This window comes from Macrotis lagotis, chromosome 1 (genome assembly GCF_037893015.1).
Source record: "Macrotis lagotis isolate mMagLag1 chromosome 1, bilby.v1.9.chrom.fasta, whole genome shotgun sequence".
In the NCBI taxonomy this organism is placed as follows: Eukaryota; Metazoa; Chordata; class Mammalia; order Peramelemorphia; family Peramelidae; genus Macrotis; species Macrotis lagotis.
In genome coordinates, this window is record NC_133658.1 from 375,881,846 (window position 1) to 375,896,459 (window position 14,614).

The following is a 14,614-nucleotide window of genomic DNA, read 5'->3' on the forward strand; positions in this document are numbered from 1 at the left end:
TACATGAATACTATGGAATACTATTGTTTCATAAGAAACCATAAATAATCAGACTCTAGAGAAGCATGGAATGACTTATGGAATCTGATGATGAGGGAAGGGAGTAGAGCCATGAGCACAATGTACACATCAAGGACAACATTATGAAATGAACAACCTCGATGGAAGCAGCTCCTCTCAGCAATTCGGAGATCCAGGACAACTGTATTTGACTGGCTATGGACAATATTATCCCCATCCAGAAGCAGAAAAGCAAAACAAAAACAAAACACACACACACATACACACACACACACACACACACACACACACACAAACACACACACACACACACACACACACACACACACACACACACACACACACACATACAGACATACATCATTCCAAATCTGATGAACATTTTATAAAAATTATCTCTTACGGGGTGGCTAGGTGGCGCAGTGGATAGAGGAACCAGCCCTGGAGTCAGGAGTACCTGAGTTCAAATCGGTCTCAGACACTTAATAATTACCTAGCTATGTGGTCTTGGGCAAGTCACTTAACCCCATTGTCTTGCCAAAAAAACTAAAAAAAAAATTATCTCTTACCCTTAATTCTAATTCCTCATGCCAAAAATTGCTAATTTGTAAACATGTTTATCAAAATAGGTATGTAAAATGCTAACCTGACTGTTCCCCACTGAGGGGAGAAGGGTGGGAAGGGAGGGTGGAGGGAAATTTTGTAACTTGGAAATATGCATATGCATATGGATGCAAATAAATAAATAAATAAATTTTTAAAAAACATTAGCAGATGTAGTGACTTCATTGAATGTTTTTACTTACAGTTGTTTTTCTTAAATCTGGAGAAAGGGAGGATTGTTTTTGCTAGAAGTAATTGTGATACATTCAATTTTAATCAATGCATATCATGGAAACGATGTAAAGATTATCAGGTTGCCTTCTGTGGGGGGGAGGGGAGAGGGAAGGGAGGGTGGGGGAAGAAGTATAAAATTCAAAACCTTACCAAAAAATGGTAAGTAGAAACTACTATTATATATAATTGGAAAACAAAATAAAATTTATTTAAAAAAAGAAATAATTGTGATATAAACAGAAGACATAAATACAATTTAAAATATTCATGTTGAAGATTATTCATCTTCAGATTGGAAAGAAAACTGTTTTTCAAAGTTTAACAATGAAGTAATGGACATTTAATATAGTTTCCAAACAAGCCTCAACTATGGAAATATCTTAAGATTAGATTGAAATTTACATTGTGATCATTAATTAAGAAAATTATTAATTCCAGTTTGCAAGTACATTTCCATTATTATCCTGTTTTCATCTTCCTCTTACCTTTCCTGGGGAATAGAAAATGTAATAAGTGATATTCACTAAATTACATCTACAATTTTAAGGAAATTTTCTTAAAAGCTTCTCCTGTTGGAATACAAATTAGCTCATGTAATTGATAAATTTATACAAAATGTTCTCATATGTAGAATAAAATCTTTTAAGTAATTACAGAATTTTGCAATGTTCTTGGGTTCAGTGCAATCATTACAATATTAAGAACATCTGGAAGATCTCAGCATCCCTAAGGAATCTCAATTTCACTTGAACTCTGTGTTAGACATCCTCTATTTACAGTAGCAGTATCTCTGATGAGCATACATCTGTATTTCATGTTCATTTGATGTCAATAATCAGAGAGTGATGCTACAAAGTTTTATTTGTTTCTGCAGTTATCTGGGAATTTTGTCTGGTTTTTACTTTTGCATGGGAGACACTTAACCAGAAGAGAAGATAGAATATTACACCTACCTGATCTTTTTAAACAGTCAACAAATAATAAATACAGTGAGATTTTGTATTCTCTACATGTCACAGTAAGATATTATTTGTAAAAATCTGCATATTCTTTTCTCATACTTTCATCAAAGATGTCCTTGAGATATGCCTAGATCCAGATGACTAATTATTGACAATTTTTTGCATCTGCTTTGCTTTTGGTAATAGCAAGGTTTGTGATTTTTTTCAAGCATTTTATTTCCTCATCTCCTTCAGATATCTTGAGAACTAAATTCTCAATATTGTCAAAAATTATACAATCTCCCACAGAGAAATGCTGTGTCACAGATTTAATCCAGTTACTTACTCTTCCTGACTTTTTTGGTTTTTTTTAAATGTAATTTCTACTTCCTCATGCAACATATTAGAAATCAAGTTATTAGATTCCAAGTGCTATGACTCCACTGTCATTAATGGAGAAAATAATTTGCTATATAAAGCTTTTGCCAAATGCTATCTGTTGTACCTCCAGTTTGTTCCTTAAAAGGTTTCTGTATAGTCTTGTTTAATTGCATTTCTCACCAAGTATTCAAATACATATATTTCCTTTCATTATTCTTTATATTACCCATAACCTTCCACCATTATTTTGTCTTTTGTTTTACAAACAAATTTGATTCTGAACTAGTGTCACCATTGGCTGTCATATCTTGTTATTTGATAAAGAGATCAAATGTCTGCTTTCAAAGTTCTTTTGGTCTCCTCATTTTGGTGATTAATTTGCACTGGTTAACATATTAAAGAAATGGTGATAGATTGTATTGATGTCAGTCTTCCTTTTAATTTCTGATTTTTTTGTCACCTAGAAATTACTTTGATTTTATCCTATTTTCCCCTTCTTTTTAGTTTTCTATTGATTTTGATCATCACTCTAACAAGACAGATGATTTCAAGGCATGACTCCCATATCAGTAATGAGCCAATTCTTAGGGGTTAAAAATAATAAGTTTCATTTTTATTATTTTATCTGGTACTCTTTATGTCCAGTGTCTCCCTTTGATATTTAGTGTCTTGTTTTTCAGTGTTTGTTTTTTAAATGACAAAACATTTAACAACAACTAGGACCCAATTGTGAATAGCTTCTTTGGAGTTCATTTCAGTGTAGCATTTATGTCATCAGTCTTTTTACATAATCGCAAATTCGTTTTCTTCTTCATTCTATTAACTTTCTACTTCATTCCCAGCAGACTTTTGCTGAACATACTTTTCTGCCTTGGGAGCAGATGCTTCCATTTTTTGATTGATGAGTTTTTTACTTGGACCACAATTTCAGGAGGCACCCTGACCATGCTCCACTCCTCACTCTGGACTTCCTTTCTCACCCCACTGTCTAGTTCCTTTTTATATCTCCCCCACCCCACCCCGTGGATTGCAAACTCCTCTAAGGTTGGGTTGTTGTAGTTGTGGTTTTTCTTGTATTTGAATGCTCAGCACTTAGCATAGTTCCTTGAATCTTTTAAAAGATGCATTATCTTGCTAAAAATCAGAGTCCTATGTAACAACCAAACCTTAGCTGGCAGATCTTATATAGAATATTAGAGTAGTAGAACTAGAGAAGGTGACAGAATTCTTTCATAAATATAATCTGAAAATTCAAGATAGTAAGTGTATCTTTAATGAAACAATTTTACAAAAAGAAAAATGAAACTTTAAATTTCATCATGGTCATATGATCAAAATTATTTTAAGAGAAATATTTATTAACAACTTATCTTTAATGTACTTCATAATTTTGCATTTGTATGAAATCCTTCTTCACTTCCCATCTATGTAGATAAATATAATGCATTTACTGTTCTGGCTCTGTTTTCTTCATTTTGTATTACTTTGTGTCTTTCTTCATTTCTTTATATAGTCTGATTATTCATCATAAAATAGCATTGAATAATATTGAGATACTTGCAACTTATTCAGTTATTTTCCAAACACTTGACTGATGTGCTATTTTCAGTTTTTTAATTTTTGAATAGAAGCAAAGCAAATAGATTTTTTTATTTCTTTATGGGTATCTCACTAGGATATAGTACAAATATCATAATTACTAGGTCAAAAATATGATCAATTTTGTAATTCTTGTGCACTGACAAATTCTTCTCTAAAAATACCAATATTTCCAATTATACCAATAATGTCATAATATGCCACTTTTTAGAAAGCTCTACTTGTTTTATTAACATGATTGTTGTTTAAGATTATGTGATTTTTTTATGACTTCATGCTTTTCCCTTTATCTTTGTCTCAAAAACCCTTAAAATCATTCCTCTTTCCCATCTTTTCCTCTTTCCCCTTGCCTCTGACAAAGACGTGGTCCTTCTCCTTGCTGAAACCTATCCCATTCCCACCTGTCTTCTTCAATAGATTTAATCTGTCATATGAGTTTTCAGCCTCTCCCTACCTACTATTTCATTCCTTACTGTTATCAAACATGTCCAAGTCTTCAGCATCCTTAAAAATCTTCACTGCTCAAATTAACTACAAAAGACAGATAAAGGGAGATGTCATCTGCATTCAGAGTATGAATATATAGATATAGATATAAATGATGGCTACTATTATATTTGTGTCTGATATATATATATATATGTTAAAAGGGAAGGAAAAAGTTATATGCTAAGCTTTATTATATATTTAAAAGGAATAGAATTTTGTATATAATAGTTACAAGTTCACGTTCAATCATCATTTTTCTTGTATTGTTATAGAAGGATGCATTTTAGTTCTTAATTTCAAAATTAAATAAGTAAAATAAAATTTAAAAAACCCTTCACTAGACCCTACTATCCTCTCAGGCTATCATTTATAGCTCCCTTCTCTTTCTCAACTAAACTCCTTCCCACTCTAGCCTCCTCTCCTCCCAAAATAATCAATGTAGACGCTCACTACATTCACTTCCTTTCACTCATCCCTTAACCTTTACAGTTTGGCTCTGACTTCATCAATTATATGAAACTATTTTCTACAAAGCTATAACAATCTCTTAATTGACAAACTGATTATTTTTTCCATCTTCACCCTTCTCAAACTCTCTGCTGCATTTGATACTATTAACCAACTTCTCTTCCTGGATACTTCTCTTTTCTGAGTTTTAGTGATAACACTAGTAATCCCTTGTCCCATTATTCATCTCAAACCTCCTAACTGTGGATGGATCTCAAGCTTCTGTCCTTCTCTTAATTCAGTCAAAATCCTTCATAAATTCCTATTTATTCCTTACAGAATTTTGTCAAGACTTTTTATCAGATCGTATATGTGTGTGTGTGTATAGTGCAAAAATTACCCCAACCTATTATTTTCTTCTTCCTTTTATGTTTTGTAAATGCACATTTACAACTTTTTTAACAGAGTCAAATCCAACTCCACTAACCAATTCATTTGTATACCAAGAGAAAGATAAACTCAACTTCATAGTTGAGATAAACATAAGGCAGCATGGCAGGGCATAAAAAACATAGCAGTTGGAACTAAAGGAACGTGGCTCACATGGTTCTGCTGCTACTTGCTACTTGGGTAACTTTGAACTTCACCTTCATGGCCTTTGGTGGATCAGATTATATCTGATTATGCAACATTAACTGTTTTGAGACATTTTCCTAATTGATACTGTAGAGGTGAAAGGACATGCTTCTCCAGAAGTTCCAGAGGATTTGTCCAAATTGAGGACAAACTTTGTTCAAAATACATCTCAGCCTATTTGTCAGAAATGTTAAATTTTTCAGATGAAGGAGAAAGTAAGAAGTGTTTAGTGTTTACTCAGATTATCTAAGATGGAGGAATACACATTGAAGATAAGAGACCTGTTTCTAAGAGGAGGAAGAGAGATTAGTTCCCGTACAGAAATTTTAAATTGTCCTACCCTGGGGTTCAGAGCAGCTACTTTCCATTGACTAGGTACCAGAATTGTGCTTTAAATCTACCTGATGGAGTCACAGTTGCTCTGACATTCATACATGTCCAGAGGTAAATCACTCACAGGAGGTGCAGAGTAGACAACATGAAATAAGGGGAAATGAACTCAGGGCTACCTTTCTGTCCCCTCTCGGACCCCTCCATACCCTCCAGACTCTAGGTCTGAGAAACAGGCTTGGACTTTTGATCTATTTTGTTTATCCTTTTCTATTCTAGGTGCAGGCAGTGGAGACCCAAAATAATAGCTCCAGCTATGATAGACTTGACCATGATTCTAGGAAAGATGCTTCAACCACTGGGCAGAAAAGCCCTGAGTAGATAGAATTTGGCATGCAAAGCTCTTCATAATCTATCCTGTCTCTCCCCACTTTCCAGTTTCATTACATTTTCTTCTCCCCAACAACATACTCTTCAGTCTAGTGACATTGGCCTTCTTGTTATTTCTAGAATTAACTACTCCATTTCCTGAGTCTGGGAATTTTCACTGGGTCTCCTCCAAACCTAGAAATCTTGCCCCTCAGTCTTATCTTCTGAATTTCCAGGCTCCAATCAAGGCCCAACTTAAATTCTACCTTCTCAGGAAACCTTTCCTAATCACCCTTAATTCCACTACCTTCCATTTTGCCCGATATATTGCTTATTTGTGCATAGCTGTTTACACTGAAACCTGGCTTCCTCCTAATGACACAGCCTCTTTGGCCACTCTTTCCAGTACTAGGCTAAACTTTCACTCATTCTCCTTGGTTCACTAGGCAAGGTAGGGTATTGGAATAGTCCTTGCTCCCTTTGCCACTTTCAGGTTCTTTTCTTTCTTCCATCACTGTTTTAACCTCTCATCCTCTGAGATTCATGCTATTTAAACCTACCACCCAATCAAAATCTTGGTTGTTATCCACAGAACCCCATGTCACTCCCTTTCTTTCCTCAATGAGTTTGATATTTTACTTACAATTTTCTTTCTCTCCAATTCCTGCTCTCATACATGATGATTCTCTTAAATACCCTAACTACACAATTCTTCAACTTATTCCACTCACATGAGGGGATGGTCATGCCTCTGATCTTGCCATCACCCACAAATGTAGCATATTTATGTTCAAGAATTCTGAAATTCCCTTAGCCAACCATAATCTATTGACTTTTCACCTCTCCCTCTGCCTTCCCTTTTTATTCATACTGTGAGGGTTAATTCCTGAACCCCTCAATTCTCTTCCAGGCAATCTTCCCAGAACTAGACACACCCTCGCCTCTTCTCCCCATTTTTTTTTGGCAAGGCAACCAGGGTTAAGTGGCTTGCCCAAGGCCACATGGCTAGGTAATTATTGAGTGTCTTGAGACCAGATTTGAACCCAGGTACTCCTGACTCCAGGGCCGGTGCTTTATCCACTACGCCACCTAGCCGCCCCTTCTCCCCATTTTGATTCTATACAGTCCTCTTCCGGTGATTCCTAACCCCCTTATCATTTTGCTGATTACCAGTCAAGTCTCAGTCCTGGATCACTCTCACCTTTCATCATCTTCACACCTAAACACGTGCTGCTGAATAAAAGTGGAGAAAATCACATCATGATTCTGGCTTGTGTGATGGGGTCCACTACAAATTATGTTAACACAACCTCAACTGGATCCTCAGTGTTACAAGGCAATCCTACTATTTATCTCCCTTATCAACTCACTATCCCACTTTCCACAGGGACTCTTCCAAATTTTTTCATCTCTCCCAAGACTCTCTCCTTTACTCCTTACCAAGGCTAACCCCCTCCACCTACACTAGTCATCCCATGTTATCCTATCTTCTCCAGTAAATTGCCCCCTCTGTCATCTTCACTCTCCCTATTCTCACTTTCTCCCTCATTTCCTACTTTTTACAAATATGTTCATGTCTCCCCATTCTGGAAAAACTCCCACTTGATCCTTCTATACCTGCTTACTATCATTCTATATATTTTCTGCCCTTCGTTGCTAAACTCCTCAAAGAGGCTGTCTATGATAGGTGCCTGCATTTTCTCTCCTCTCTTCTTAATCCTTTACAATCTGGTTTCTGATCTCTTCATTACCCTAAAACCATGCTCTCCAAAATTACAAATAATCCCCTAACTGCCAAATTGAATGACCTTTTCACAATCATCATTCTTCATGACTTCTCTGAAGCTTTTGACACTGTTGATCAGACTTTCTCTCTTGATATTTTCTACTTTCTAGGTTCTAGGGACACTACTCTCACCTGGTTCTCCTCCTCTTTGATCATTCCTCTCTCCTTTGCTGCATCCTCTTCTAGATCATACCCCCTAATGTAGGTGCCCTGGTTTCTATTCTGGACCTTTTCCTTTTAGCCTTTCAGTGATTTTATCAGCTCCCATGGATTTAATTACTATCTCTGTGCTGATGATTTTCAAATCTACCTTTCCTTTCCCAATCTCTCTGCTGAGTTCCTATCTCACATCTCCAATTAATTGCCTTTCAGATATTTCAAATTGGATGTCCAGTAGATAACTTTCCTTCTAAGACTTCCTCATTCCTATTTCCCCTATTACTAAAGAAGGCAGCACCATTCTAATCCCACAGCCTCACAACAAAGGTGCCATCCTAGGCTCCTCACAATCTTTCATCCCCCTTTCCAAGGTGTCAAAGCCTTTCAATTTCGCCTTTGCAACATTTCTGAAATACTTCCCCTTCCCTCTTCTAGACACTACTCTACAGTGTAATGCAGGTCTCTGTAAGGCAGGCCCTCATCACTTCACGTTTGAATTATTACAAGTCTGCTGGTGGGTCTGCCTGCCTCAAGTCCTTCCCCACTTCAAACTATCCTCCAATCATTCACTAAAGTAATTTTTCTAAAGCACTATTTCAATCATGTCATACACACCTCCACTCCTACCCCTCCTTACTCAATAAACTCTAGGTACTCTTTATTGTCTGAAGGAACAAATTCAAAAACGATCTTTTTGGTATATTTGTAACTTTACCTTCTCCTTCTTTTCCAGTCCCCAACAAATCTTCTTTTGATCCAGTGACACTGACTTCCTGACTGTTCCACAAAGAAGACATTCTACACCTTGGTACAGATCATTTTCTCTGGCTGTCCCTCTTCCTTGGGAAATTTTCCTTCCTCAACTGCACCTACTAAGTCCCAACTAAAATCCCGCTTTCTACAGGAAGGTTCAATTCTTAAGCCTTGTATTAATTATGTCCTATTTATCCTGTTTATCATTCTCTTTGTATATATTTGTTTGCAAGTTGCCCCTTCTCTTTAGATTAGGATCCTTGAAGGTTTTTTGCATCCTTGGTAGTTAGCATAGTGTTCAATACATAATAGCCACTTAATATTGATTGATTGATGTTGTCTCCCTCATTACACTTTGACTCTTTGAGAGCAGGGAGTCTTTTGCCTTTCTTTCTATCTCCAACCCTTGGAACAGTGTTTTGATAAATGTTTGCTAATTGGAATTCAAGTCCATTGAGGGGGCTTTGGACTTGAACTTTGTGTGACTAATGCTATATAGTAAGTGAGCTAAAGCTCATTTGACATCCCTCACCTCTCCAGAGACCAAGGTGATGTAGGTTATAGGAAAGAATATAGAATATAAGGATTATGCCCTTGCAGTGTTGAAGGGAAATGTGTATGTTTGTTCTTGTTGTATCATAGAAATAAGTATTCCTAATCTATTAAATGCCCAGATGGAATTGGGATGCTCGAGCACATAAAGTGGGAGAACATAATTGGTGAGGACCTGAGCCAATAGCTCAAGGAATGAAGGCCCCTGAATGCTTTAAATATATCAGAAAGCCCTAGGAAAAGGGTGAAATGTAACAAACCAGATCTTCAGGCAGTGGAGAGCAGAGGATCATTGTTAGATATATCTGTTGTTCAATTGTTTTCAGTTGTAAATGACTCTTCATGATCCCCATTTGGGATTTTCTTGGCAAGAAATGGTTGGTCATTTCCACCTTCAGTTTATTTTTCCAATGTGGAAAATGAGGCAAATGGGATTAAATGACTGACCCAGGATCAAACAGTAAATGGTCTGAGGCCAGACGTGAACTCAGGAAGATGTTTTCCTGCTCTGTGAATTATGGTATCACTTAGCTTTCCCAATTTATTATGATTGCATATATACAAAATGCATGTATAGATTTATATGTAAAATTGACATGTATTTATACATGTGCATATCATATAGAGATATATGTGTCAGTATCTATCTAAAGTAAAGTGTATGTTTCTTGAAGGCAGGGGCTGTTTCATTTTTGCCTTTGTAACCCCAGAACCTTGCACAAAGCAAGAGTTTAATAAAGTTTGTACATGATAAAGAGACATAAATCTTCTATATAGTCCTTGATCTCTATTTCTTATTCCTGAACCAAGTTTTCCAACACATTTTTGTTGTCTTCCCTATTAAATGTTTATTGAATTTGGAGGGCCTTATTAAGAGTCATGCTCTCTACATACACTCTGCAAAAGAAAATGGCACATAGGCTAAAATTAATTTTTGTTCAGCTTTGTTGTAAATGTTTTAACAAGAGCATTATAATACGAGATGAACAAATGTTTAATGAAATGATGCTTCTTTTTACCTTTGGATGCCCTATAAAACCAGTTCTGCCAACTCCTTTGTTATCTCCTAGGAGAACATGAGAATAAATATCTGAGGTCAGATTCAAACTCAGGTCCTCCTGTCTCCAGGATTTGGTGCTCTATTCACTGCCCTACCTAGTTGCCCCAATAACAAACCTTTTAATTTCTTTTTTTGTCTTCTGGTTTCATTTCTAAGAAAAATGCCAAAATTGCTATGATTCATTAATTCCATTAGTATATTTACTCAGTCATAGGAAAAGTATCTTACATGTAGAGGACAACCAACCATTATGGTTAATAGATAACATAACAGCTTTTAGACTCTTAGAACCCCCGCCATAGACACTGCAAAGGTGAAAGGGGTGGGGGAGCTACACAGGATGGAGAACCATTTTGTACTTTTGTTCTGTGGTTCTCTTGACCAAAAGATATGATCATCAAGTGTCAACTTTATGGTTTTATGATTTGTTAAAATGCAATTACCTTTCAAAGGCTACAACAATAGCTTCATTCCTAACTGGTCTTCCTGGAATTATAGGATAATAGATGAAGGGATCATGGAGGAAATCTTCTCCCACCACCATCATTTTATTGTTGAGGAAACTGAGGCCCAGGGTAGTAAAATGACCATCCCCCCCTTTCTTTGTATCCCCAGTGCTTAGCACATGGGAAGCACTTCATAAATGATTCTTGAATGACTGGTATCACATTAGTAGAATGGTTTACACCATTCTACTAATGTGGAATAGAGCCCTTCCTCCCAAATATCAAATTATAAAAATTAAGTTATAAATATTCAATTGTCTAAGTTCAGTATGAGAAGGTTTGACTGGACAGCTAGGGCTATTGTGCACTATAAGTTCATATATGAGGCAGCAGTGCAAATAGTCTTCACTGATAGGTATAGTATCTAGAATTACTGAAGTAGTAGTCCTTCTCTGCTATTCCCTGAACAAACCATATCTAATGTATTATATTATTTGAGAGAGGCACAGTTTAAAAATATTTTTTCTTGATTCTTATTCCTTCCATAATCAAAATTTCTCTATATATATCATTTCCCTGCCTTTCCAGAAAACCATCCCATAATAGAGATTTTTCAAAAAGAAAAAAAATCAGCAAAACTAATAAAAAATATCTAAACTTCTTGCAATATATCACACGTATGGACATTCTACCTTCTACAAGGGAACTGAGTGAGGTTTCTCTCTCTCTCTTCATTTTTGATTATTTTGTAATTATTTTTCATTTACATTATTGAAGTAATTGTATGTAGTTTTCTTAGCTTTGCTTACTTCACTCTTCATCAGATTGTATAAAGTTTTCCTTGAACCTGTTTTCATCATGTTTGATGTTGAGCAGTTTTAGCTATTTCAGATCTGTTGAGATCCATTTGGGGTTTTCTTGGCAGAGAAATTGGAATGATTTGTCATTTTCTTCTCCAGCTTATTTTACAGATGAGGAAATTGAGGAAAATAGGGTTAAATGATTTGACCTCAGGAAGATGAATCTTCCCTATCCTAGGCCTCTGCTGTATCTACTGCACCACCTACTGTCTGATCACCATTTACCATTTGATGGGCATCAACTTTGTTTTCAATTCTATGCAATCAAAAAAAAGTTACTATAAATAATATAAATTTGGTATATATGAGACCTTCTCCTTATTAATGAATTCTCTGGGACACATGCCTAGTAGCAGAATTTCTCTGTCAAATAGCAAGAACATTTTAGTCACTTTATTTGCATAATTGCTCTCCCATATGGTTGAATTGGTTCATAGCTCCAAGAATACACCAATGTGTTTCTCTTCTTATAACTCCTCCGATACTGTCTATTCCCATGTTTGGTCAACTTGGCCAATATGCAGGGTATAAGTTGAAACCTAAGAATTGTTTTGATTTGCATTTATATTATTAGTGATTTAGATTGATTGATTTAGTTGTTAGATTGCTTTTGAACTATCTGTAGTCATATAAAAATGTTCTAAATCATTATAGATTCAGAAAAATTAAATTAAAACAACTCTTGAGGGTCAACCTAACCTCTATCAGATTGGCTATTATGACAAAAAGTGAAAATGATAAATGTTAGAGTAGATGGGGAAAATAGGACACTAATGCACTGTTGGTGGAGTTGTAAATTAAGCCAAGAGAGCAATTTGGAACTATGCCCAAAGGACTAGAAAACTGTGCATATTCTTTGATTCAGCAATACCACTACTATCTCTGTAAACCAAAAATATTTTTTTTGAAAAAAAGGACCAATCTATGTGAAAATATTTCTTACAACAATTTTTTGTGGTGGCTAAAAATTGAAATCAAGGGGATGCCCATCAATTGGGGAATAATTGAAAAAGCTGTGTTATATGATTGTGGAAGAATATTATTTTCTTTCTTTCTTTGTTTATTTATTTAGTTAGTTTTGGCAAGGCAATGGGGTTAAGTGGCTTCCTCAAGGCCACACAGCTAGGTAATTATTAAGTGTCTGAGGCTGGATTTGAACTCAGGTACTCCTGACTCCAGGGCTGGTGCTCTATCCACTGTGCCACCTAGATGTCCAAGAATATTATTTTCAATAAGAAATGAAAAACAGGATGATTTCAGAAAAACCTGGAAAGACTTATGTGAACTGAAGTAAAGTGAAATGAGCAGAACCAGGAGGATGTTGTACACAATAACAGCAGTATTGTATGATGATAAACTATGAATGACTTCGCTATTCTCAACAATACAATGAACCAAGATAACCTCAAAGGACTCATGATGAAATATGCTATCCATTTCCAATTGAATACAGGCTAAAGCATGGTGTTTTTAAATTTATTTCCTTCTATTCAAGTCTTCTTGTACAAAATGACTAATCTAGAAATGTTTCATGATTGCACATGCATAACTTCTATTGGATATCTTGTCTCAGGGAGGAGAGAGGGGATGAAGCAAAGGATAAAATTTGGAACTCAAAAACTTAAAAAATATAAAAACAATTTTTCCATGTAATTGGGGGAAATGAAATATTTAAAAATAGATTTCTTGAGAAATGCTTCTTCATATCCTTCGACCATTTAGATTACGAGAGTACCATATATGAAGATATGCCTGTGTGAATATAAATACATATGTATATAAATATCAATATATGTACATAAATATCAATATATGCTAGTTGTTTATATATTTCAGATACTAACTTCTTATCTCAGAAATTTTGATAGTAACGGGTATTTTTTCTTCCATATGCTTTGGGAATAAATATTTGGAAACACATTGGCAAGTTCCCCTAAAATCTTAATTCTGTTTTTTTGCCTTTTTTTTTAAAATAACCCTAGTTCATTCACTTGACTAACAATGTATGGGTTTTCAAAGGCTATACCTCTAGAACTCAGGCTGTGGTTGGAAATCACAGTTGGAAAGGTTTCAGACATAGCTGATGATGACCTGCATTTATCATTTGAAGGTCAAACTGTTTTAAGAAGCTCATTACCAGTTGGTAGTAGACTGATAAATAATATGGTTCCAGCAAGTCTCAGAGACCATCTACAGTATAAGGCAGTTGTAATTTTTGTCAGTGGAAATAATACACATCCTATGTAAGTACTGACACTTAAAAGCATTGGCAACCTGTGAAATCCAGAAGAAAGTAATCATGAGAAGATGCCACATGAGGGATTGCTGAAACAACTGAGTTGTTTGATTTGGAGGAGTCTTAAGGGGCTCACAATTGCTGCTTTCAAATAAATGAATTGTTCTCATATAGAAGAGGGATTGGACTTAAATCTGTTTGATATCAAAGGGGTCTGAAACAGAAACAATGAACAGGAGAAGAGAGTTAATTTAATTGAGATATGAGGGATATTTTTTTTTAAATATTAGAGGTATGCAATAGTGGAATGGCTGATTCAAGAGGTGCAATGTGTTCCCTATTATGGAAGTCTTCAAATGGAAGGTGGGAGACAACTTGTCAGTGATTGATACTCAGATTTAGTTTGGGCTGGATCAATCAAACAATCAATAAATACACATTTAGCAACTCCTATTGTGCCAGGCACTGTGCTGGAAAATGCTTGTATTCTATAGAGGGAAACAGCAAAATAATATACAAAATAAAAACAGTAAATTAGGGGAGGAAAGTTCTAACTTCTGAGAGATCAAGGAAGAGTTCATTTAGATGGTGTTTGACCTAAGCTTTGAAAGCAACTAGTGATTCTAAGAAGTGGAGGAGAAAACAAATCTCAGGCTTAGGGACTAACCTGTACAAAGATAGAATGTTAGATGTAAAGAAGAGCAAGATGGTC